The sequence below is a fragment of the Argiope bruennichi genome, chromosome 11 (assembly GCF_947563725.1).
Source record: "Argiope bruennichi chromosome 11, qqArgBrue1.1, whole genome shotgun sequence".
Classification (NCBI taxonomy): Eukaryota; Metazoa; Arthropoda; class Arachnida; order Araneae; family Araneidae; genus Argiope; species Argiope bruennichi.
Window position 1 is genome coordinate 33,627,052 of NC_079161.1, and position 26,724 is coordinate 33,653,775.

At 30.5% G+C, this 26,724-nt stretch overlaps 1 protein-coding gene across 1 annotated transcript in view; it reads left to right on the forward strand.

The window, feature by feature from the left end:
• Positions 1–13,790, forward strand: part of LOC129957606 (uncharacterized) — a 30,765-nt gene extending 16,975 nt beyond the window's left edge. The window contains exon 4 of the transcript XR_008782790.1: positions 13,666–13,790. The gene's annotated coding sequence lies outside the window, so the exon portion shown is untranslated. The remainder of the gene's footprint in view (positions 1–13,665) is intronic.
• Positions 13,791–26,724: the final 12,934 nt, after the last annotated feature.

Genomic DNA, 26,724 nt, shown 5'->3' on the forward strand with positions numbered 1-26,724 from the left:
ATTAACTGATGATGATGATGTCGTTTCCGCGTTACCACGGAAAAAGGGTGCAGTAGCTTCTGAGGGTAAAGACCCCTGAGCACCCGAGGGCAGAAGTCTGACTTCTAGCTCATATGAAGATGTGACACACACACACATTCGTTTGCACAACCCCTTTTTACAGGTAGGGGGGCACATTCACACACCTCACAGATAGAACACAGATGAAGAACAACCATGCCCGAACTGGGATTCGAACCCAGGACACTCAGATCACGGGGAAGATGCGTTTTCCCTATGCTAGGACGCCGGCTCATATTAACTAAGAAAAAAAATGTCTATTTAAAACATATCATAAAAAGACGCCTAGATTTTATGATTAAAACTAATTTATTTATAGTTGTTCAAATGAAACAGAAGTATATAATTTTTTTATGGAAATAATGAAGTGTTCGGATTTAATTAAAAAATGCCACTGTATAGCAATGTGTAATCCGGCTAGCTGAAAATTCCACAAGCACCAAAATCCAAATTGGAAAGAAACTACGTATATACAAATGAATTTAAACAAAACAGAGGTATTGGTTTGATATGATTAACAGGAATGACTTCTTTTTTAACACCAAGAAAATGCATGCTTGCTATATTATATCACTAACAAATTGTATGGTATCATCACTAAAGAATCTTCTGGGTGAGCCGTAACACAAGAAAACTTTTTAATTAAGAGTTTTGCACAATTAGTTATAATTGCATCTTCTAAAATGAAGAGCTCTATTCATTTCGTACTGGTGTTTTCAATAAGAAATATCTTTTTCTAAATGTGGGCCAAAACGAACTATTTATTGTAAGAGTTTGAACTCTTTGTGCATGAATAAATATCCTAAGCAATTCAATAGGTATCTGATTATTTAGTTTATATCGATGAACACAGAAAAAGATTTTACATATTCTGAGATAACTTTCTCATACCAGTAAATATTATCTATAAAATATAATCTAGTAATAGAAAGTAATATCTATAAGCAATTTTATGTTCTACACTATCCTGCAGTAGGAGAATCGTGTTAGTGCTGTAGCACTCATTCTTGCTCCTGACAAGGGCACCTTCTCTAAGTTTCTTCGGAATCTGTTTCTCAGGAATAACGATGCAATATTACTTGATTCTAGAGATATCTTCTTTTAGTCCAATTTACATAATTTTCATCTTTTTCTACCGTTTTCAGAACAGTCTATAATCTTTCTTGTATCCAATGTATGTCTCGTATTTCTTGTAACCTTGTATCTTTCTTGTATTCTCATCGCGGATGAGTAGAGATTTCATAGACGTTAATGTGGTGGAAGCTTCATAAGCGAGATAACAACCTCCGGACTGGAGTGATCCCTTTAGTGTAATGGTTACGTTACTCGGCTATGAATCCTAACGTTGCGAGTTCGAATCTCAAACAAGCACATTGGTGACTAGGGTTCTGAACTAAGAAACGTAACCTTCTTCGTCTAGCTGTCGTGGTGTCATCTACCCACAGCAAAAGTTGTCAGAATCACTTGGCGCGACAACATCGTTCACAGCTCGCCGTAATGCTTGGCGCGTTAAAATAGTTCGTCTCTCCGCCGACTCACTGGTGGGCGGGTATTGTGGTGCCAGCTTCATAAGCCAGATAATAACCTTCGGACTGGAGTGATCAGTTTAGTGTAGTGGTTACGTTACTCGGCTATGAACCCTAATAAATCACAAGCAATTAATTAACGGTGAAGGATTGAAGTCAATTTTTTTTTCACTTTTAACATCAATAATTTTGATATAAACAGCAAAAACAGATGCTTATTTTCTTCTCGTAAGTTAGAAGCGCGTTCAAGAAGCGCTCATAGAATTGCAATGCCAACTTAATTCTGGTACTACATTTGGCGAATTTGGGCTTTTTCACAGTTAATTGATAAGCATCGGTATCATTAGATTAGTTGGTCCAGAAAGAAAATCTACCGTTACATTTTATTTTCCATGAATATAGTAGCAAATTCTTGATTGATATGACTGGATTTGAAAAACTCAAACCATCCACTTCAAATGTTGAGTTCAGATGCAATTATCAATTCTTGATTTTCCAAATATCCTCAGAACTTCTCCTGAATTCAAATTATTGCAAAAGCTTTTATTTCGGTACTTGAATAATTTCTCTCTGCTGAGCTTAGCAGCGGACTTCCATGTTCAATCACATGTTCACAAACTCGGAGACAATTCCTTGGAAAAGGATTGTTCCTGGAACGGATACTGGCACCTGCTTTAATAATGAACGGTTTGACCATATTAGTTTGAGATAATGCAGGTGATGAGGTCCAATTTCAATTCTTCAAATGCTTTGTTTGATTTCAGCCCATTTCTAGTTTTGTTTTGTTAAGTCATTAAGAAGTCTAAAAATTGAAAAATGTTGACACATCTTCAGAACTAGAAACAAACCTGTAAAAATGACTGAACCTCCTAAATCCATGTTGGTTTAGGTATTTTTCTGATTGGATGATACTTTGTCAGCATCTTCTTCTGTAATCCAGGGACTTACATACTTTACTCTGTCACAAGCAAAATGGTATTTGTTTCTGTTAGCATTTAATTTAAATATAGAAAGTCTTTCTGACATTTTTTTTTTTTCAAATCTGATAAATGGTCACCAAATGTTTCTGTTAACACTGTGGTGACGCTTTATAAGCCAGATAACAGCTACGAGACATGAGAAATTTCTTGTGTCTTGTGGTCATGTTACTCGGCTACGAACCCAAAGGTTGCGAGTTCGATCCTCGCTTATCGCCAATAGCAACAACACTATGATGTCGTTGAGGAATGACAATGCAAAAGCATCTTTTAATTCTAATCTAAATTTATCACTAAGAAGTAGGAAGATTGCAGGGGCATTGCGCAAACCAAATGACATTCACAAAAGTTTGAATCGTCAAAAAAGCAGCATTCTCTGGATTTTCTTCATGAATTTTAACTTGATAATAATCAGATCTAAGGTCAATCTTAGACATGAAATTCATTGATTTTGCTCTAGCAAGTAAATCATTCATTCTGAGCAATGGATAAACAGCTGGATTGGTTGTAGAACTTAATAACCAATAATCTCTAAATTGTCAGATGGAACTAATAGGGTTTGAGGACCAACACAACAGGAATGGCATGAGGAAATTAACATTCCTAGATGGCACCACGACAGCTGTACTAAGGTTGAAGGTTCGTCGTCCGAGGTCACCAATGTGGCGGATTTGACTTGAGGGAGAATTGTGGTTCGCAGCCGAGTAACATGACCACGATACAAAAGCAATTGCTCGCGTAGCTTAGCTGTTAACTGGCTTATAAGCTTTCACCACAATGATATTCTCAACTAGTAAGAAATCTAATTCATTCTTCAGCAATTCTGTCTTTGCAGGGGGTTATTCTGTGAGGTGGTCCGGCAACAAATAAGCTATTTCCAATCAATCCAGTCTCTCTGTATCCAATATTATTAATGTTTTTTTTTAACAAGAGAACTGAAAAACTATTAGGCCCGATAGATGATACTCTTTAATGTAAAACTACGTTATGCAAAAACCTGTAATCATCTTTTTATTCACTTTTACTTATGCTTTTCATTTTAGATGTAATTGTGTGTTTCTTTCTTTGTCTAAAATATTAAATGGTATTTTTTATATGAAAATTGCAATTTGCCTTCATGGATTTATTAACAATTTAGGTCATTAATTATCGCTATTTCAAAGCCTACCACCCTTACAGAAAATGAAAGATAGGTGAATAGTTTTTTCACATACCTACATATAAAATTTCACATAATTTGCAGTTAATCATAAGACTGAGTTGTGATTAACCTTATATCAATAGTGTAACAGCATTTATATTGTATTAGCATTCATAATTTATTTATAATATATATAATGAATAGGCCGAGATAGCCTGGTTGGTAGAGAGTCGGATTCGCGTCCTTTAGGTTGCGAGTTCGAACCCCGCCGGCCGAAGATTCCCCGCGTGCTTGGTGTGGCTGACGCACGTTAAATCTGTCGTGGTCACAAAGTCCTCCATGTCGAGAGTAATACCACTGGAGGTACTGGATCAGGGGTGATCGTTCTCTGATTCAGGTCTAAATCACGATCTGATTTGAATGAATCAAATGCGTGCATGAAGTCCGCCCCGTAAAAGGGGTTGTGACGTGTGTGTAGCTAAGTCGTTTTCTTGGCCCTAGATGGCGCTACTGTAGAAACAAGAGGCGCTCCCCCCCGGCTTAAATCCACTGTCTTCGAACAGCATGCCTGCCTAAGGCAAGTGCCATAAGAAACAACAACAACACAACATAATGAATATATATTCACATATGTGAGTTGAAAATAAAGAAAATAATAATAATATTAATAAATGAAGAGAATAATGTTGAAAAACTTAATTCCAGTAATTATGCAAACTCGAAATTCAAATATAAATAATTCTCAGTAAAGAAAATCTATGATCTCGTGAAGAAGAAACGCCGGAACCGAAACTTGATGGTTGGAGGGCGAAAACCAAGGTTAAAAAATGACGAACTCCAGAAATACACTTATCCTTCCGCGTCTTTCCCCTTAATGAGATAGAATCATCGAAAAGTGGTCGTCTCAGAATGCTGAAACGAACAGTAAGAAAGATTTTAATGGAATTAATCGACGAGGTCCGTTCTATCCGTGAAAGTATGATCGACTTAAGCGCATCTTAGCGATAATCTAATAACCACAAAATTACGATAATTTAATTACTGTTCTAGAATCTAAAACAGAAGATTGAATGTTGTTTTCATCAAGAATAAACTAATTGGCGAATATACAAGAAGGCTGGAGACATTATAAAACAAAATTAATAACAGTGCTTTCAAAACAAAACAAAAAAGCAAAATGCATTCTTCTAATTACGAAATTAAAACTTGTAGCTATTGTCATAAAAAAACATGTAAAGAAAAGAAGAATGCTGGAATCTTAAGAATAAGAGCGGAAACGACGAAAATAGTCGGATAAAAAGAATCCTCCCGCCATGCCAAAAAAAAAAATCCTTTTTCTGCCTTCAAGCACAAGGAGATGAAAAGCGAAATGAGTCATCAACAATAAATTATGCCTAGTATTCTTTACTCAACACAACAGACAAGCTTAGCCATTGATTTTGTTAGTAGCTTAAGGTGACCATTCGTACTGATTTTACCAGTACAGTACTGGTTTTCAGGGCTTAAGTCCTGGTTAGTCATTAAACAAAACCAGTACACAACAAGTACTGGTTTTATATTGGAAAACATTAAAACAAAAGAAGTAATAAAATAAAAATAATAAAATTAGAACTGGCAACCCTGATAATTCCATGTGATATCGTCAGGTGTCGCAATCCTTGTTGATTGTCAGAAATAATTTAAATGCAACCTATATGGAATTCTATGAAAATATACAGGAAAACAAAAATTTGTTAAAAGCAATTCATTCCTCAGAAAAATATAAAAAAACAAACAAAATTAAATAACTCCTTATGTTTTATTATGTTATTATATTAGGTATGGTTTATCATGTTATTTTATGTTTATTATGTTTTATTTTTATATTGTAAAATCATATTTTAGTTTTCATATTTCTTGTGTTTAAATAAACGCAACATTTTTTGATATCTAAAAGTTTTTTAAATTTACTTAGTTATACAGGTTGGCCGTTGGGTGAATTTTTGATAAAAATTTATAAAATTTGGGCATGACTGGTCAAAATTCATGTTGTCCTGGTTTCAGGTTAAAAAAAATGGTCACCTTATAGTAGCTCTCCCATTTTCAAAGAATATTATCTCTTCACAGAAATATATTACGAGTATACGGGATTGGTATTAATGGCAAATGGCTGTAAACTGCCAATTCAAGGTCAGGACAACGTTCTTTTGATAAATGTTTTATACGTATCTGATATAGAAACAAATTTACTTACCGAAAATTCACAGAGCATGCAGCTTTATTTTTGAGAAAAATAAATGTAAATGTATGCATGATGATAAAGTGTTATTAGAAGGGAAAAAATAAATATCTGTGGCCAAAAATAAATTCTTTATGAAGTTATTTTAGATACTTCCAAAATTAAAATTTCTACCTAGCTGGCATTTCAGTAAAAAAAAAAAAAGAACTGTTTATATCTTAGGTATTAACGACTTGGCCACAGATATCATAATTCTATTAAGCATCTAATTTCAGTAAATTTAGCAAGCGATATCATTGATTAATATCTGTGAGAGAAAATTGCACGAAATCAAAATGAACCGATATGCCTACTTAAAATCGCTGAATTCTGCGCTCTCATGGCCCTCGAACCAGTGAATTCTGATATTTGTAATCATCTTCAAAATTTATGTAGTGGTAAATCGTATTTCCTTTCTATTATTGATGACTATAGCCGATACACTATCATTTATTAATTGTTAAGAAAACTAAAGTACTTACGAAACTAAAAGAATATACAGGGTGTCCCAAAACGATTGAAACGTGGCTTGATTCCTTTCCTGTTAGAGATAAGTGGACAATATAAATTGCAAAGTAATTCAAAATAAGGTACAGAATAAGATCATGTTAATGAAAAATTTTTCATTTAATTTTTTTAAAGTTGCCCTTTTTAAAATTTTTATACAATCCTCTATATAAATGTAGTCAACTAGAAAGCTTTAATTTTTTATGTAGCAAATCATTATCTTTAAAATTGAGTGAGTAATACTTAATTGAGAACTCAACTTACTGCATAGGAATCATGCACCAGAATTGATAAATGTGATCTAATAAAAAGATAAAACGATTGATAATATATTAAAACCCTTTTTCCCATTTAGATCAGATTCGCGACACTGTCTTATTCTTAAAGTTTTTTTTTCCTTATATTCAGACTGACATATTTATTTGTAAAAATTAAAATACCAAATAATAATAGAACAGACAGACTTCCTCTGAACGGATGTTGCTCAACATTTGATGGGAATCTACACATTTGGTGTAAACATCACACACCAAATTTCTTTCGTCTAGCTCAAAGCGTTTTTGCGTTTGTCGTTGCCACAGACTGATTGACATTTTCCAAAAATGTGTTTTTCGAACAGTAATAAAAACAAGTAATATATAAAAAAAATTTTAAAGTCAATTCCTACTTATTTTCTTATATTATTTATGATCGGGTGTCGTGTCAGTAATCTCAGAGCTTGGCGACACACTTGGCAACCGTTTGACGACATGGCGACGGATTTGGCGACCAAATAGAAATTACTGGACAAATTTAATTAATTAATTAAAATTTGAAAAAAAAACTGCATTAACATTAAGTGTCATCCACTACAGGTTTAAAAAAATGTATTTGAACTTGAGTGGATGAATAAAAAGTATTTTATTAACGATTGAAATTTGGACTATATATATATATATATATATATATATATACAAAAGTATTAGAATCAAGTTAATAGGAAAAACAAAAATCAAATAAAAATTAAACCAAAAAAATTATTAAAAAAATATTAAAAAAAGAATCCGGCCTGAAGACTTTTTTAAGGGTCACCCTTAAAAAAGTCTATATATATAAGTATATATATATATATATATATATATATATATAACCAATCTTAAGTAAGAAAAAGTTTTAAAACGAAACAAACACAGTTTCGAAATCGCAACTAAAATTTATAACCTATTTAAACTAAAACCAAAAAAAAGAACTTCATAGTATTTAGAGAGCGCAATTGCAGCTACTTCTAAAACACAGATGAATTGATACAAAAGTAGTAGAATCAAGTTAATAGGAAAAACAAAAAATCAAAAAAATTAAACCAAAAAAAAAATATAAAAAATATTTAAAAAAAAAAATAAAAAAAAAAAAAAAGAATCCGGCCTGAAGACTTTTTCAAGGGTCACCCTCAGGCAGGGATTCAAAGAAAGAGATTTTTTCTGTGAGGAAAAACAGGCATTGTCTAAAAATGATTCCTCGTGACCCGAAAATCCCCTGAAATTATGCTCAAGAGATATACCATTTTAACAGAAAGGAACTTGAGTGGATGAACATATAAGTTCCATTAGAGTTATATTCATTAATTAAAAGTTCTTTATAATAATATTTACAAATTAAACAGAAACAGAACACCAGGAAAAAGGAATTAGATAAAAGAATGCTAGCTTTCGCAAAAAAAAACCAAAACTAAGACTTGCTCTCTTAACTATCCTTATTTATTCCCAACAGTTAAATTTCATAAAAATCCATTAAAATTCAGATATGTAACCTGTAGCACTGGCAGTTATAATTACTATACGGGTAAACATTTCTTTAAATACTTAAAAATTATCCTGGACAAAATAAAAAATGAAGACAACTTTATTATTTCTAGTAACAAAGAAGTATTGGATTTTCTTAAAGATAACAACATTAATAAACTTAATACTTTTGATTTCGAAAATTTATACACTAATCTACCTCATGAAAAATTAATAAAGGTCTGCACTCTTATATGACGAATATTTAAATGAAAATATCATTCCTAAAAATAACTGGCTTCAGTTATGTAATTTTAATATTACTGAAAATTACGTGTTTAATGGTATTAATTTTTATAAACAAGTCAAGGGCATTCCAATGGGAACAGCTTTCTCAAGTGCTTTAGCTAATATTTTCCTGCATTACTATGAGAAAAAAATAATTAAATATAATTTAATAAACGGGTGGAGATATATTGATGACCTACTTTTGATTAACTTCGACAATACTAATATTATTACTAATTGCTATCCAAAAGATTTAATTCTAAAAGATACAAATAAAAATCAACTTGAGGCTACCTTTCTGGATTTAAAAATCGAAATTGCTAATGATAAAACAATAGTTGGTATATACGATAAAAGGGATGATTTCAACTTTAAAATAACAAAACTATGTAACTACCATTCCAATCTAAACTCTAAAATTTTCAAAAATCTAATTTTGTCACAAGTTAACAGGATCAAAAAGGTTTGCAATAATAAAAATTCTTATATTGAAGCATCAAACAACCTCCTTAAAAATTTAATTAAAAATGAATTTCCTAGAAATTACTGTAATGTCAATTTTTTAATTAAACAAGGTATGGTTTGGGGTTAATCCTTTGGCTTAAATAAAAATAGAACTTTCCTTGCATATTGGATTACTCAATAGATGGCGCTGGGAGCCTACATCTGTTTACATAATTTACCGCTAGTTTTTTAAAAACAGGGAATCACAATCAATAGTTTAAAGTTTTCTTGACTGTTAATGGTATGTACTGGCCTTTTCGTTTTTAATTTTTAATTTTAGTGCTATTGTTTGTTTTTATTGTTATTTTTGTTATTGTATTTTTACTTTGTTGTGGTTAATTTCTTCTTATTTGTTGTTTTATATTTCCTTTCTGTTAAAATGGTATATCTCTTGAGCATAATTTCAGGGGATTTTCGGGTCACGAGGAATCATTTTTAGACAATGTCTGTTTTTCCTCACAGAAAAAATCCCTTTCTTTGAATCCCTGCCTGAGGGTGACCCTTGAAAAAGTCTTCAGGCCGGATTCTTTTTTTTTTTTTAAATATATTTTTTTTTAATATTTTTTATATTTTGTTTGGTTTAATTTTTTTGATTTTTTGTTTTTCCTATTAACTTGATTCTAATACTTTTGTATATATATATATATATATATATATATATATATATAAGGAGAGTGTGAACTAATAGGAGGAATTGAATAATATACTATAACGTGGCATATATAATATATATATGAGACCATTTTGGATCAGTAATATTTTTATCATGCTGGACTGAAAATGATTTTACCACTTTTCCTCTCCCACACTCCTTTTTATTTTTCTTGAATCTTGGACAGTTGTACCTGTACTGAAAATAAACTGGAGATGTTGTTTGGCAACGAATTATAAAATCCTCCATACTTTTTCGCATGCGATAGCATGGTTTTAATTCGTCAAAACAGGAATGAGAGGAAAGATGAAAAGAAGAGATGTCACATTTAAAATAAAATAAATTCGGACTACTCTCAGATTAAATAAAAATAAAATAATAAGGTCATAAACTTCCCGATACTCAGATACACATAAAAAAAATGAACGCAAAAGTATCTTATCGGGGGGTGGGGAATCAAGGTCAAATAATTCCGGAAATGCGCTCATCCTTCCACCTCTCATCCCTTAGTGACATAGAATCGTCGAAAAGTGGTCGTCTCAGGATACTGTACGAACAGTACCAATTTTGTTTTTGATTTGAGGCAGAGAAATTTCTATATATTTCTCATTTGAAATACCATTTTTTAAAAAAAGTAAACTGCAAATGGACAGAATTAACTTATTTTTACAATACTTGGTATAAAATCTATACAATTGGCCAGATTTTCTTCAATTTGAATTAAAATATTTTTCAAATCAAAAATACTACATTAATCATTGAACATATAGTATTTTGATTTTTGAGTTGTTTTCTTTTAAATTCATTTTGTACGCATCATTGTGTTCGAAAATATTACAGAGAAAAAAAAATTGTTTCATTTAAATTTAACCGTATGCACTTGGAGAATAATAGTTAGAAAATAGCATATTAGCGAGCGATATTTGGCGATTAATCGCTGACATCCATTTATTACGTAAATGCCAGAAATGCGAATATGCATTTTGGAAGGGTCTTTGTTTTGACACAGAACTATAATTTTAGTAACAAAATTACGCACCAAATTTCATTTAAGTCGTAGTGTTATTGCTTTTACATGCATACGAAAGTGTGGACAGACAGACGATCAAATCTTTGACAGATTTAGTTCAAAATTCGACGAATGTCTACAAGTTAGATGCTAAAATTGTGAACCAAATTTCATTTACCTAAGTTCCTACATAATTGAATTATATCTTTTACATGAATTCAAAATTACATGTAGGCAGATGGCCTGCTTTTTGAAGGATTTGGTTTAAAATTTGTTACAGAACCTACATTTTAAAAGCCTTGCCTCTTCAGCAAATTTTACTTCATCTACTTTTTGCTTTATAGTTGTGTCGTATTTGGTGATACTCGTACAGCCGTACAATCAGACTTCCTCTGAAAGGGTTTCGTTTAAAATTTTATAAAAACCTACAGATCTCATGTTTGATTATCATGTTCTCAGACATACACACTAATTAGTTTAGTTATATTAACGTCCCGTTTTAAAGTAACACTAGGGCTTTTTTGGGATGATCCTCGTAATTTTGAACCGCGGTCAGATGATGAGAGCGACACCTGAGCTGACACCTCCCTCGCCAACCTTCCACCCCACACCAGCGGGAGAACGTTTGGCACTGACTGATTTAACGTACACGAGACCCCTTTACACGACGGCTCTTCTCTGAAATCTGGTCTCAAACATCACGCCCTTTGGTTCCGAAGCTGAGACCTTACCACCAGGCCACCCCGGTCCTGACACGCAGACTAAATGCCAAAAATGAGTTTTTCGGACTTGCAAAAGTCTAAAACGTGGTGATTTGTCAAAATTTCGAGTTCCATTTTTTCGACGATTACAATACTTCCTCTTACTTCAGATACGAGAAAGTAAAAGTCAAGGAGCAGTAAAGCAAAGAAGGAAAAGTAAAGGCGATTGATTTTATGTTTCTTGTGACAAAGACTTTGAAAATGTATGATTCAATGTAATTATAATTGCTATCACAGCGATTATTAAAATACTTTCTTTTTGTATATTTCGTATATGGGAAAGTGGAAATTTATACATTGAATATATATGCTCGCTTTTTATCATCAGAATATTAGATAAGAATGGTAACTTTTTTTACTAATAGCTATTTCAAACATGTCAGACGAATTTTTTGGTGAATTACATTACACTTTCTTTGCATATTTCCCTTACTGTTAACTGAAAATAGATAGCTGTATAAATTTGAAGAAATAAGTGGGTTTCGGAGCGCATCCAAATACCGGAGCAAATGAGCAGACCTTTAGGAATGAGTTATTTTAAGCGCAAATCGATTTTCTCTTTGAAACTGTTGCTTTAAAAATATGTTTTTAATAAGCGCCATCTGCAAATTCTTCTTTAATGACTTAAGTTTTTTTACTCTGGCCCCATTATGTACGACTTGTTACTAAGGTATGACAGACTTCATTATTTAAAATCTTCATTTGTGCAGGTTTAATCACGCAATTACGGAATAATATAACAAATGATGATGTTTTAACTTTTCTTCAAATAACAATGGATGCAATTGCCGAAAGCATTGCTATAGCAACAGGTGTTAGCTATAAATTCGACCATCTTTGGCGATGTTGCGCATATTCCGATTTAACGTTTGGCACTAATTTCGGCTATGCCGCCAATACACCTTGACGACAAATCGATGCTTTAAAGTTGCATTTATAGAAACTGATCAGCCAGTGTGCAGCAATTACAGGTATAATTCTATTTTATCATTTGTTTGAATACTTTTTCTACATTTAAGTCTGGATCATCATTTTCCATTTTAATATCTTTACAAAGTGATGAGGTTTCAGAATATCTGAAAAACATAAATTATTCATGTAAACAAGGTAAAATTTCTTATAAACAACAAGGTCGGAATATTCGGGTGAGAGAGAATTTCCGAGAGATGGAAGTTAGGTGATATTTTTGGTATACGTGCGCTTCTTGGTATGCTGGAAATCCTGTGTTTTTACTCTGAAATTATTTATTTTGTTTCTTTTTCTTACTAACTGTAAATTTTTGTAAACAGAAATTTTGCACAAAAACATATTGTTTCTTTTCCCATTGAGCTGTGACCCACCCCCGGGGGCATCTCGAAAAGAGGATGAGATGCTTCCGGTATCGCCACCCTGGAGTGTACACAAAAAGGTGGGGGATCTGGTTCCTCTTATCGATGGTGGGACGTACTTCGGGAAGGGTTGTACCGTGGCCGGTGATGACCCTTAGGAATCAACCAGTTCCCGCCAGTATTGCTGTTGTGGCGATCCGGTCATTCAATTATCTTTATCCATGTGCCTTCGGGTGAGTTGGAGAGTTAGTGATATAACTTCCCATTGAGCTGTAAATTCTATTTTTATGGAACTTTAACCCCTTTTCTATATAATTATAATTTCTCGCCCTGAAATTATTTTTTTTCCTTCTTTTTCTTACTAATTGTAAATTTTCATAAATAGAAATTACATACATAAACATATTGTTTTTTTCCATGTAACTGTAAATTCTCCTACTACGCAACTTCAACTTCTTTTATGTAATTTTTTCGCGAACAAAAGTTGTATTCAGAGAGATGTTTTTTTTTTTTCTCATCTAATTTTAATTGTATCATAATGTTTTGTTCCAAGTAAGTTTTTTTTAATTTTTATTAAATACGTGCATTTACAGGTTTTAAAATAAATATTTTTAATTGTTTTTTTAATGTCCTTTCTTTATTTTTTCCAAATAAATATAATAAAGAATAAATGGTAACAATAAAATTAATAAAGGAAAATAAATAATAATTAATAAAGATAAAAAATTAATAAAGATTAATAAATAGAAAGATATAGTATAATAACCAAGAGAAACAATAATAAAGAGGAACAATTATAAAATTTTCAATTATTATTTTTTAAGTAAGCTATAGGAAACTTCGAATTTTATTATTATTTTCTTTAAAAAAATTCTTTTATATCATTGTTTTATTTTAGCTTTTTTTGGTCCATGCCTCGAAAAAAAAAATCGGTGAGCTGAATGAAGCCTGTTTGAAATCAAATCGAGGATTTACTGTGTAACAGGCAGGACTGCTGCCTAGGCTGCGCTAAAGATGTCACAGGTAGGTCGATTAAAATTATTATTATTCTTTTTGCTAAATAAATTAATTTATAAAGAAATTTAAAAACTTACTAATTATAAAATATTAAAATGTTTAAACTTAATCAAGTATAATTGGTAAAATTTCTTGTTTCATTATGGTGGCGTAGTGATTGTTATATTTATAAACATAAAGCGCCAGTTTTAAAATAATTGGGTAGAAATGCAACTCGCAGTCATGAATCTTAGTAAATAAATAAATAAATTTTACATTTCTTTTTATTTAATTTATTCAGCATTTTATTTATTTTTTTATTTAATTATTACAAATTTACTAAAATGATAAATTAAGCAACAATAAATTATTAACATTTTCAATAAGTTAAAATATGTTGAATTGTAAAATTAAATTTACTAATTTACAACAACATTAAAAGGTGCTTTGTAATGTATTATACTATTATTGCTGCAATATATCTAAATTAGGTCCGGATCAATTCCTATAGGGTCCTTGAGTTAATGCAAATTTCTGGAGAGTTGTCGCTCCAAATTTTTAGAGCCATGTGTTTCTTTAATGGTTTTAATTTAATTCGATCTTAGCCGCTTTAAAGTAACAAATATTGTAATTGTAATTTGATTTTGTAAAAATATTATAATTTGATTTGTTGTATTTGTATTTGATTTATTAATTGTTACTTAATATTGTATTTGATTTATTAATTGTTACTTAACATTGCATTTGATTTATTAGCTTTAAAAAACCTTACTTAAGCATCTTGTGTATAAAAAATTATATTAAAAATATTTTTTTTTACAAAATGATAAAAAAAACTTTTTTAAAGAAATTCAAATACTTTAATTCAAAATTAAAGCTCTTAGTTTATACGCCAAGCAATCAATGAAAAAATATCGCACAGATCTGCAAGCTTTAAAAAATAATGAAAAAAAAAAATCCTAAAAATAAAGTTTTTAAATTTTAAATGCTACTGGGTTTTAGTTTAAATGAGTTCAGATATACGGCTCTTGCAAAACAAAATTAAAGCTCAAGGTTTGATTATTTAAATAATATTGCGAAAAAATTCTACAGTCATGCGATCTGCCGCCCCCTACCCCAACCCCAGAAATTGCCTGGCCCCTAAACAGTAGCCAACTTCTCCAATTTAATACCCGACTATGAGATAAAAGCATTACCCTAATTTGCCTATATGGTAATCAGATCCTGCATAAATTTCACCAATATTAAAGACTGTCTTTGTCACATCGGTGAAAAAATATACAAGTTCAATCTATTGAAAAATTAGATCTAAAGCACGTTAATAATTTTTAAACTAGCGCGAGCAGTCTCCCTAAAACTTTCTCGTATACTCTCTAATAAATGTGTCATGCCAGAGAACTCCTTACATGACATTGGTGTACAATAAATACGAAACATTAATTTTTGATGTGAATTTAGCATTTTCACTAAATCATATAATCGTGTCTTCCCTGCCATCCCTGGCGTGTTATTTGGTGATTCATCCCTGGCATATTTTAATAATATCTAAAAATCGAATTTGTGTTTTAGATACATTTTTCTCAGCCGACTGAAAGAAAAATTTAACACAAAACTGCTCTTGTAGTAAAAAAAATCCCATGTCAAATTTGATATTTTTAAATCATGGCATTTTTGAATTATCGTGTTTATATGCTTCTGAAAATACAGGCCGACAGACTTAAAATTTGACAGATCTCTTCAGTATAAATGTTTATGTGCACTGAATTTCATCTATCTAGCTCTCTTCGTTTAGTAATTATCATGTTAAATTATATTCGAATAGTCGGACAGGTAGATAGTTGGAATGGATTTTATTTAATTTGATAGAAATCTGCAAATTTGCTGTGAAGACCGTATACCAAATTTAGAGCGTCTAGCTCAAAGCGCTTTTGAGTTATTTCTGCCACAGACAGACAGATGAACGGACATTTTCCAGAAATGTGTTCGAATTTCTTGACGATTACTATATTTTCCCTGTACTATGCATACGAGAACGTAAAAAAAAAGAAGAAAGAAAAAGAAGAGATGAATTAACGGCAACAGAAATATACGTAGAAAATCTGATGCAATTGCCAAAAAATATGTCCTGCAAGTTTTCAACCCCTATAAGTCTGAAAAATGCGATATACATTTACAGAACTGATGATAAAATACAGAAATAAAAAGATAAAAGAAAGGTAAAAAGCGAAGAAACCGTCTAAAGATTAATTAATTTCTATGGCAGATTCTCAAGAGGCCTTTACTTTTACAGCTACAAGATGAAGAAGTATACTATTTTACATATAAAAAGGTTCTTTTTAATGAACATGAAATAATAATATTGTGCTTAGTTAACATGAATAAACAGAAATTATTTTTTTAAGAAAGATTCTTTATGTTATATTATTTAAAAAATATATAAACAAAAGTTTTCATTAATGAAACCAAAAACAGAGTATTACGAAGTTTACATTTATTCCTCTTGAAAAAAATTCTATTTTTTGAATAGAACATCCATCCTCATATAGAATCATTTTTTTATGTCGATGTAAAGCTAAAGTTTATTCGATTTAATTCTGAATAGAATTTTTTTTTCATTTCTAAAAAGTATATATTAATAATAAATTTAATAAAATCGATTTTTTACAGTTTTATTAATTTACTGAAGTCATTTTTATTAATTTACCGAAAAATATAAATTTTTTATTTCAATTATTTCTTTTTTTTAATCTTTATAACTTTTTTTAAATTTTAATTATTATTGCAATTGTATTGAATCATGTAAGCAAATTTATCAAATTTTGAATAAGTTTTTTTTTTCAATCTAAAAAGTATATAATAATAATAATAAATTTAATGTAATCCGATATTTTTAAGCACATTTTTATTAATTTGCTGAAAAACAGAACTTGTTAATTTAAATTATTTCCTACTTTTTAGTCTTAATTTAGAGGTTTTTTTGTTTTAATTATTATTGCGAGTGATATTGAATTATGTAAGTTCGTTTATTGAATTCTCTTCCAGATGGCGCCCCAAGTATGTAAATAGGATAATTAAGGTAATTTGAGTTATGCATTCTAGTTGTTTGTGAATTGGATAAATTCTCAGTTTTCCTTATATTTCCATTGTTTTCAGAATCTTTTATCATGAAATATATTTATAGGCTGTCATATTATCTATAAATTAAATGCAACATGCCAGATGAAAAAAATAGTTAAAAATGCTCTACAGATCATATCATTGATCGTAAAATTACCAAATGTGATATGCAGTTATTTCTTGGGTAAATATGCTGAAAGTGAAGAGATAAAAATCCCTAACACATATGTATTCCTTTCAAAGATATCTGAGTTTCCCTTCCCTTTCCACGTAACAAAAAAAAAAAAAAAAAAAAAAAAAAAAAAAAAAAATCCCTAAAAGAATCTCCTAGTAAATGCTCTAAAAGAAAAACTGGCATTTTCTCTTGTATTTCGATATAAACAGGCGCTGTCTGTCGCCCCCCCCCCCCCCCGAGAAAAACAATTCCCTACATGATAAAATAAATCGAAGTTAATTCCAAATTAGTCTTCTTTTGGGCCATGGACTTGCAAAATTATGTTGCATATTATATATATATATGTGTGTAATGATATTTTAACTCTTAATTTAATCCAAATTAATTTCCAAAAATTTATCTTAATTTAGCCCATAGTAAAATATGCTCTTATTTCCTGATCTAATTCCACTTTCGGTTTAATTAATTCCTGTGTAAAAAAGTACTGCGCCATCAATCTACGTATCTAGTGAAAGTGATACTTCCGTTGCCCTTCTCAAAGGTCACCACGTATATTGAATTGGCGCGTGGCCGAAAAACCCATGTTATATAAGACTAGTGATCATTTGTTTCGGCCCTTTTGCTCTTACTTACTTCCGCTTTTGTGCTGCGCTGCGCCTTGTAAATAATCATGCCTGCCACCCGGAAGAGAATAAAACGAAATTAAAAATACAACGTCTCGTCTATATCTTCAAACCTGCCTTTTTCTGCAAACAAAATAATGTTACATATATATAAATTTGATGTGCCGATAGTTGTTTTATTTACCTTGCTTATTCCTTCTTTTTTTTCAGATTGCGGAATTACTGGAATGACTTCTCTTTATACAGAATTTGTGCTCAAAAGAAAGCATATCTGTTACATATAAGATATTGTAAATCGTGGCCTGAAAATCCACCTTCCTGCTTGGCTTCCTCTTTTGTTGAAATATAATTAAGTTTTTCTTAGATGTTCTAATGATAAACAACTAATCAGAATTTTGAGTCCAATGTTAATGAGTGCTCACATTAAAGTCTCGACATATTTCGGTTGAAATATAGTGTGACATGCGAATACGTCATAGGATTGCTGACTGAAAGCTATTCCAAAGACTTAATGTCTCTTTCTCGCAAAAAAAAAAAAAAAAAAATCTGCTATTACAAATTTCAAGTTATTATGTGAGAACTAATCTGTAATGAATGACAAAGCTGTAACTCATAAAAAAGAGGGATTAGGGAACGATAAGTGCAAGTTTGCAAAAATATTTGGCAACTAGATACGGAAAAGAAATCGCATTCATCTTTATATTAACTTTTAATTTTTTTTTTGCCCTGCGACTATTTGAAATCAAATTTTTGCGCAGTAGCTTCTGAGAGTAAAGACCCCTGAGAACCCAAGGGCAGAGGTCTGACTTCCAGCTCATTGAAGACAGCCCACACACACACTCGCTTGCACAACTCCTTTTTACAAGAGGGCTCATTCAAGCACCTCACAGAGAGAACACAAGGAAGAGAACGACCATGCCCGAACCAAGACTCGAACCCAGAACGCCTAGATCGCGGGGAAGACGCGCTACTTCTTGGTTAGGACGCCAGCAGCTTTTAATTCTTAAATGCAATAAAAATGTGCTAACACTTTTGCCATTAAAGATTCAAAATAAAAATAATTAATAAATGGAAAATCTGCTAATTATAATACATAAATGAATAAAATTAATTGCTATGGATGTAAATTTAACAAAAGTTCCATTTTTATAATGCAAGACTTATATATACGCCAACAGAGCGATGCTTTGAAGCTCATTTCGACAAGCTAGCGTACAATTAGTATTAATAATATAAAAAAAGCAACATAAATTCTATTTGGTATCATATATATGCCTGTGATATAATATTAGAAATCAAATCCCACGTAGAAGTCTTAATATAAAGTACTACTAAAAAATAATCTCAGCAATTGAAAATTCTGTTAACAGCAAATATATAATTTTTCAAAAAAAAAAAAAATGTGCGCATTTAAGAATGCTAACATGTATATAAATGCACAATTAAAAATTATTTTTGGTTATGTTTATTAATTTTTTACTTTTTCATAAATGTAGTATAGATAAAGTATTGTAATCGTCAAAAAGTTCAAACTCGATATTTTGACGAATCTCCACGTTTCAGAACTCCCTGAGTTCGAAAAAACATTTTTGGAAAATGTCCGTTTGTCTGTGTCAAAGATAACTCAAAAACGTTTTAATCTAGATGGATGAAATTTAGCATACTGACTTTATTTATACTAAATTTGTAGATTTCTATTATAATTTTCAGCTAAAGCCGTTCATAGGAAGTCTGTCTGTCCAGCTGCTCGAATATAAGTTGATAATATATAATCATATAAGTCATATAAGTTAACTACAAAATGAAGACAGCACCACAGATAAATTTCAGTATACAGAATTAATGTGTATAGTTTAAATACCTATAGAATTTTGAGCTGAATCCAACAAGGAACATATCTGTCCTTTTAGAAACATGTAAACACTATAATTCAAAGACGCATTGCCTTAAGTATATCAAATTTTGTATGGGGGGGGGGGGGGTGCGACTACAAGCGTATCTTTATGTCAATTTTTTTTCAATCGGTTAGGAAAAATGCAACTAAAATATAAATTACATCCTAGGAATGAATGCTAAATAACTAGCCTAGGATGACACGATAGATTCAGAAAAAATGCTAAATCAAATCAAAGGTTAATATATCGTAACTATTGCACGCCAATGCTATGTAAATTTATTAGAGTGTAGAACAGAAAGTTTTGGGGAGAACACCCCCGCCGCCGTATCCGTTCTATTCTAGGGACTTTGTTGCATGCAGTTTTTATAGAATGTAATTAAAGCCCAATTCTTAGAATTTGATCCTGATGATATGATAATTATAATTAATAGAAGAAGAAAAATACTTGACGTCTATAAAGGATAAAGGATAAGTTCAAGAAAAAGTGGCGTCTGTAGCTAGGAAATGAAACGCTAAAAGAAAATGTTTAACACATTTTAAAAATCATTATTTTGAAAACTGGTATGATTAAATCTCTTTCTAAATAAAACGCAAAGTAAAATAATGACTGAAGTAAATAGCTCTTGAAATTATTATTAAATAACTCTTGAAATTATTATTATTTCATTCTCAGATGCTACAAATATGATTCTTTGAAATGGAAAAGAAATTATTATGAAATATTTGTTTACTATTTATAGCCCTTCAGTCTAAGTCACTCAATTAGATGCGAATATACTTTAAAGATAAATCTGAAAATTGTGAAGGAATACAGCACCTTCAACTCTTTATTTCACGGTTCATTTGCTCACTTTTTAATTATTTGAATTGCCATGTCAATAACGCTGGCCGCGGTGGCGTGGTGGCAATATCCCGGCCTCGCAACTGCAGGGTTTCAGGTGCGAAACCCGATTTCATCGATGAACTGTCGTATAAGGAGCCTGGTCATGGCCGTCGAGAGATAAGGCCTCAGTGCTTCTTCGTTACATCATCAGTATGGCGAGTCTCTACCGATTTGGAAATGGGGAATTCTTGCATAAATTGTTATGTGTTCATTATAAATGGGGATTAATTTCCTTTTATTTTCATAATTTGTTGGAAATTTCACTTAAAGTTCAAAGGAAATATAATAAAATCACAGCGTTCCCTTTTCATTGATATAAAAATTCGAACTAAATAGAAATACAAACTTACGTTGAACTTTACCAAGCATGGCAGTTTTTTTTTTATTATCTGTCTTTAATATTCCGATCGTTTAAGGAAAAGGGAGTATTTTTAATCTTTTAAAGTAAAAATTTATGGCAAAAGAATATAAATATATGTCTTTAGAATATAAACTGCAATTCATTTAAGTAATTTTCATCTAAGTAGCTTTCTTGAGGAGTAAAGATAATAAATTTCTTCCATATAGATTACTTAATTTGACAACTAAATATTGTCATAAAAATTTGTTATATGTTATTATAAAGTTGATTTCAAGTGTATTTTTCTTGAGAGAATGATAAACTTATTTAAAATATTAGTGATTAAGAGTCAAAATAAATAAAAGACCAAGATCTTGAAGAAAAATAACAGAAGTATTTGCTTACATTGTGCCCCTAAGATATTTAACAAAACATATCACACAGTTCACAAATTATAAGATGATGACATCCGTGCAAACTCTATCCCTCCGCATGTCAAATATTATGCCTTAAAATAATGCATAAGTGAAAAATTTTGCCGCATAATTTTAACTAACTTCAAAATATCAGTGAGAGATTTTAGATTTTCTCATTGATTTTGCAACAGGCAACATTCTAAATTATTTCTAATGCCAACATTCTTTTTTTCCTCACGAACACAAGGACAACAGTGACAATCAGTTGATATCTTTTTACTAACCTCTTTAAAATATAAAAATAAATTTAAAAAATATATTTACTTAAATTTCTCAAAATAAAAATAATAATAAAAAAAGGGAAATCAAACGAAATACACAAAGATTTATTGTAAATATAATCTTTGATAAACTATCTTTACATTTCACAAAAATCTACAACTTAATAATATAATAAGAGAATAAAAATTCACTAACCTCTCAGAAAGCCAGAAACTTCTGCTCAGTATTTGAAGATGACAATAAAAATGAGAAAGTCCTAAAAGACTAGAGCTAAAGTGAAAGCCATATAAGCCTGGTCTATCACTTAAGCTAAACCATTGGGACAACATTTCTTTCAGCAGCATATAACATGCAAAATAGAATAAAATGTATAAAAGAAAAAATTACATAAAAGCTGTACTGAAATTTCTTACACAACAGACATGTCTTCTACGTATTAAATGATGTATGTGGGTTGAATTTACAAAAATCAGATTATTATGACAGGAATCCTAAATTTTGCTTGAAAGAAAACTATTGAAACCAAGGACAATCTCTTAAACCATGGGGAATTTTAATTCTTTTATTGTAAATTTAAAATCTAAACTAAGTAACCAAAATCGAAATTTTTATACATATAATTTGTAATATTAAAAAGAATTACTTTAGAGCTTGAAGTGTACGATTTTTTTGGTTTTGCAGTTTGCTTCCTACACTGTTTTTTTTCCTTCTTTACTGTAATTATTTAAAAATACATCTGTAGATGACCATAGTAATATTTTGAGAATTTTTTCATCTTTTTGTTTGTTATCACAATAATGTTCAAATAAGTTTTTTAACTTTCAGATCGTCCCAAAGCAATCTTTCTTGGATTTTCAGATCCAATAATGGCATCTTCAAAATAAAAACAAAGTTTTTTAATAATATAATTGTGTACAATATCATTGACTACATTTGGTGTACGACAAAGAAGCTTTCTACTGTCTAATTTAAAAATAAGCCTTTCTTTAATTTTTTTAACTTTCAGTAATTTCATTTGTCTTATCGACTGTTAAATAACTTTTGCATGTATCACATTTTAATTTCTGAGCAGGATATTGTGTGTTTATTGCTGTAATGTCGGTTAATAGAATATATATATATTTATATATATATATGTGTGTGTGTGTGTGTGTGTGTGTGTGTGTGTGTAATAAATAATAAAGCAATATGTAACTGCATTATATGCAAACAACATTAATTAAATTAAGAGAAATGCAAAGACAGAAACGACTCTTTTAATATAATTTTGGGAACTTTTGAAATTAAATTAATAAATTAAGAATTGATTTCCTTATTTACGAATTTAAATTTCGTCTTTACGCTATAACAATACAGTTATAATGCTCATATTCAAAATAATACTCAATGTTCACTTTCGTTTTACAATGGAAACTAAATTTACAGGAACTGAGTAAAATGGATTGTAGTATATAAAATTGCAATATTTAAGATATAAATTTCTTACTATCCTTACAAAGGGAAAGGAACCTGAATATTATTGTTCTAATGAATAAAAGGAGTTAATTTCGATCAATAGTGCACTCGAACACGTTACTTGTAAACATACATTAGCCGTAACTCCGAATTATTAGCATTTCCAAAAATGATATTAAAGAGAATGTAATCAAACATTACAAAAATAATTCATTAAGAAATTAATCTCATTAGCAATAGATTCTGTAAAAAAATTAAGACTCCTTTCAATATCTCATTTTTGAAGAAAATAAAAAAAAAAAATATGACTATTCTTAAATTGTATCATGAAACGAATATTTGAAGAATATATTAATAAATGATGAAATAATTTATATACTTGCTACTTCTGCTGGGTTCAAAATCCTTTCTGTGAATGACGGCAGTAGACCGTTTTCTCAGATTTCTATCTTTCTCGGGAAATTAAAAACTGAAAGAGATCTCCTTCTCTGTGACTAATTGTGAGGAAAACGCAAAACAAAATTACGAAACTTTCACACTCAATCAAAACTGGGAAAAAAAAACAAAAAAAAAAAAACGAAATGAACGAAACATGAGTCAGTAAAAAGAATCATGGAAACAATCCTACAGGATAACCTTATTTCTAGACGGCTATGCTATGCTTCAAGCAACAGCCGTTATAAAACTTAGAAACTTTCCTGGAGATTCCGTTTCCAGTGTTGTCGCTCTTGCTAATCAGAATGCCATTACGTTTACCATACTGAGCTATGATAGTGAAATTGTTTTGCCAAAATGATAATTCTACAGTAGTTGCTTTCCGGAAATGTTAGACTTAGATGGGTATGTGTATACTATTCAGCAACGGATGGTAAAACCTTCCGCGCTTTTGCGCATGCGTTAGGTTGGGTTTAATCCGTCAAAATAGGGGTGACAGAAAAGATGAACGGAGGAGATGTTTATATTTACTAGTATCTAATAGGGGAAATCCAAGGTCAAAGGGAATACAGGAAATGCACTCATCGTTCCGCGTATCACCCCTTACTGAGATGGAGTCGTAGAAATGTGGTCGTCTCAGAATCCGTTGACGAATAGTAAGTCCATTGACTTTTAAAATTCGTCGATCTGGAAGTTGGCAAAAAAAAAAAAAAAACTGTTCACGCAAAAGCAAGAGAGAAGGTCGCTCTTCAGGTAGAAGAGGACCAAACTTTCAACGTACAAGCAATATCAAATGTCCATCTTTGATTATGACGCCATTAGACATTAATGACTCTACCAATAAAAAATGCTCTTGCTTCCTATTCGAAACTACTCTCTCAATCCACTGCTATGATAAGAACTTGACTATACACAAGTATTTTGATTATGAAGCATTTATTCCAATCGGAAGCTTTATATTAAGAATATTTATTGACATATACGACTACTTGATTAATACGGAAAACATATCGGAATGATACATTAAAATACTTTTTTTAGTGTAAAGAAAAATGCAAATAGTAGCCAGGTGAACATAGTAACATTTTTATTCATTGAACATTTTCAAGTGTAAAAACAACACTTCACAAAAAAAGTTAAAAACTAGTTTATATAAAAGGATAAATGTCATTTCTAAATTAACATACAAGCGTAAGAGTCATATGATATATAAGTTTCATTGAAATTATCAATATGTATGTACAGATCTCTATTTAATAATTGATTTTAATCGATTCAGACAAGTGGAATCAATACTCAATATAGACTTCAATTTGATTTATTGTGAAAATATTTGAGAAAAAAAAATCTTATATTTCATAATCCAAAAGAGAATGATTTTCAGCTCTATTCCAGTAAATATGCAGTTTGAAAAAAAAAAAAAAAGTTGCAAAATTAAAAAAGAGTTTTAATAGTTGCTATTTATGTTTTTCAAGCATTGTAATCCTTCACCTCATTACTTCAGAATGAATGATTTCTTCTCAATGTAAAGATTAGCTTTCTTCCAAAATTCCTAATTCTGAAACTATGAAATAGTAATAAATGACTTCGCTGAAATTATATATATATAAAAAAATATTTACTTAAAAGTTTTGCCTGAAATGATTCAACCACAAAACTGATAGAATAATTTAGATATTTTCAAAGCTAGGTATTTTATATAACGTACTTCAAATATGTGTAGTTCAATTCTTGAATATAAAAGAGTTTGAATAATTTCATTTCACAAATATATTTAAAATTTCTCTTGGGTGGAGTAAAAAAGAAAAAGAAAAACCCTTGAAATACTTTTTTTAAAAATTTGGACTGTCAAGCGTCTAATAGTCTTAAATTATTATTATTATTTCCCCCCTGCTAAGCGTTTGTTTAATTTTGCACTTTCTAATCTGTAATAAAATAGAGCCATTAATGCCGGCATAACAGTTAGTAATAAGCCCTTATTCTTCTTCTAAATTTGACCACTTTTTACTTTTGTCTTGGAGACCCGTGTATTTGGATGTCGGAGTACTTACTACATTTTTATTTACACCCTAGTAAAAACCTAACCTTGCTAATCATGAAAAATTATAAATTTCGTTCGTTTTAAAATGTAATTTAATCTCTATACGTTCTTCAGAAAATTATCAGACTTCAAAATACGTCTGTTGCCTTATGTGTGTGTGTTCTTTTTTATCCTAAGTACATAATTTTTAGATTCTGAACGATCATATTTAAGTTATATTGCAAATTTTTTAATGACTCTTACCAATGGAATTTCTTGAGTCAACAAAAAAGGAAACGTATGCAAACTTGGGTATATTGATGATATTTCCTGACAAAGAAAAATTTATTTGGATCAAATTTTTCAGGTTTATGAAATCATTCCTCATCCTTGCGCAGACTATAAGCAAGCTGCATCTTTTGATGTCGTGGAGCCACCTGAAAAAGCATAAGCATAATTTATATTATTTATTTTTTATTATTATTAGTTTTAAAAAATTAAGCTAGGATCTAAAGAAAGCGAGGAGAAGCAAACGAAAATAAATCATTTTCCAGGGTTTACATATACTAATTTTTAAAAAATGTTCAATGAACTGGCATTTACATTAATAATAAATAATATTTCTTTGTAGGCATAGTATTTTCAATTAGCTAAAGTTCCATTCTTTTTTTCTTTTTTTTTTTTTTTTTTGTATTTAAAAGCGTGTATCAACCAGCAGTGGAAGTCAACTTTAGTGTGCTGATTTCATTTCTTACATGCATGAAATCGTAAAATAAATAAATAAAATATAAAAAGCCATCTCGAAAACCATCCACTGAAAAACGGTGGCGCTGCGTTACGCATGCAAGACAAGGATCCCTCTATCGGTAGAATGATCGGAACGCAGAGAGAAGAGCATGTGTATATTCCTCAATAAAAAGCATTGAGAAGCAGACGAATGAGATTCATATTCATAATACATTCAAATTAAATGTAATATTAAACTAAAAGTCTTATTGTCCAAATCAAGAAACATTTGTGAAAGCGATTTTGTAATTTCTTTCGAAATCTGGCTATTGTGTCACCATCACTCCATAGGGTAGAAACATGCTACTGCATAAATATTTATGTCGACCGTTCTCTTTTCCTATTTAGAAAAGCTTTTAATTTATTTTTATTCTAAATATAAAAACAACATTTCTTTCATTTGCAACACTTCCTAAAGCGAAAAGAAAAACAAATCTGTACCATTGTAATTAATCAATGAAGACGAATTTTGCTACCACTTTAAAAATAGGAGATGGTTGCTATAAGAAATTTCGCTATTCCAGTATATGTT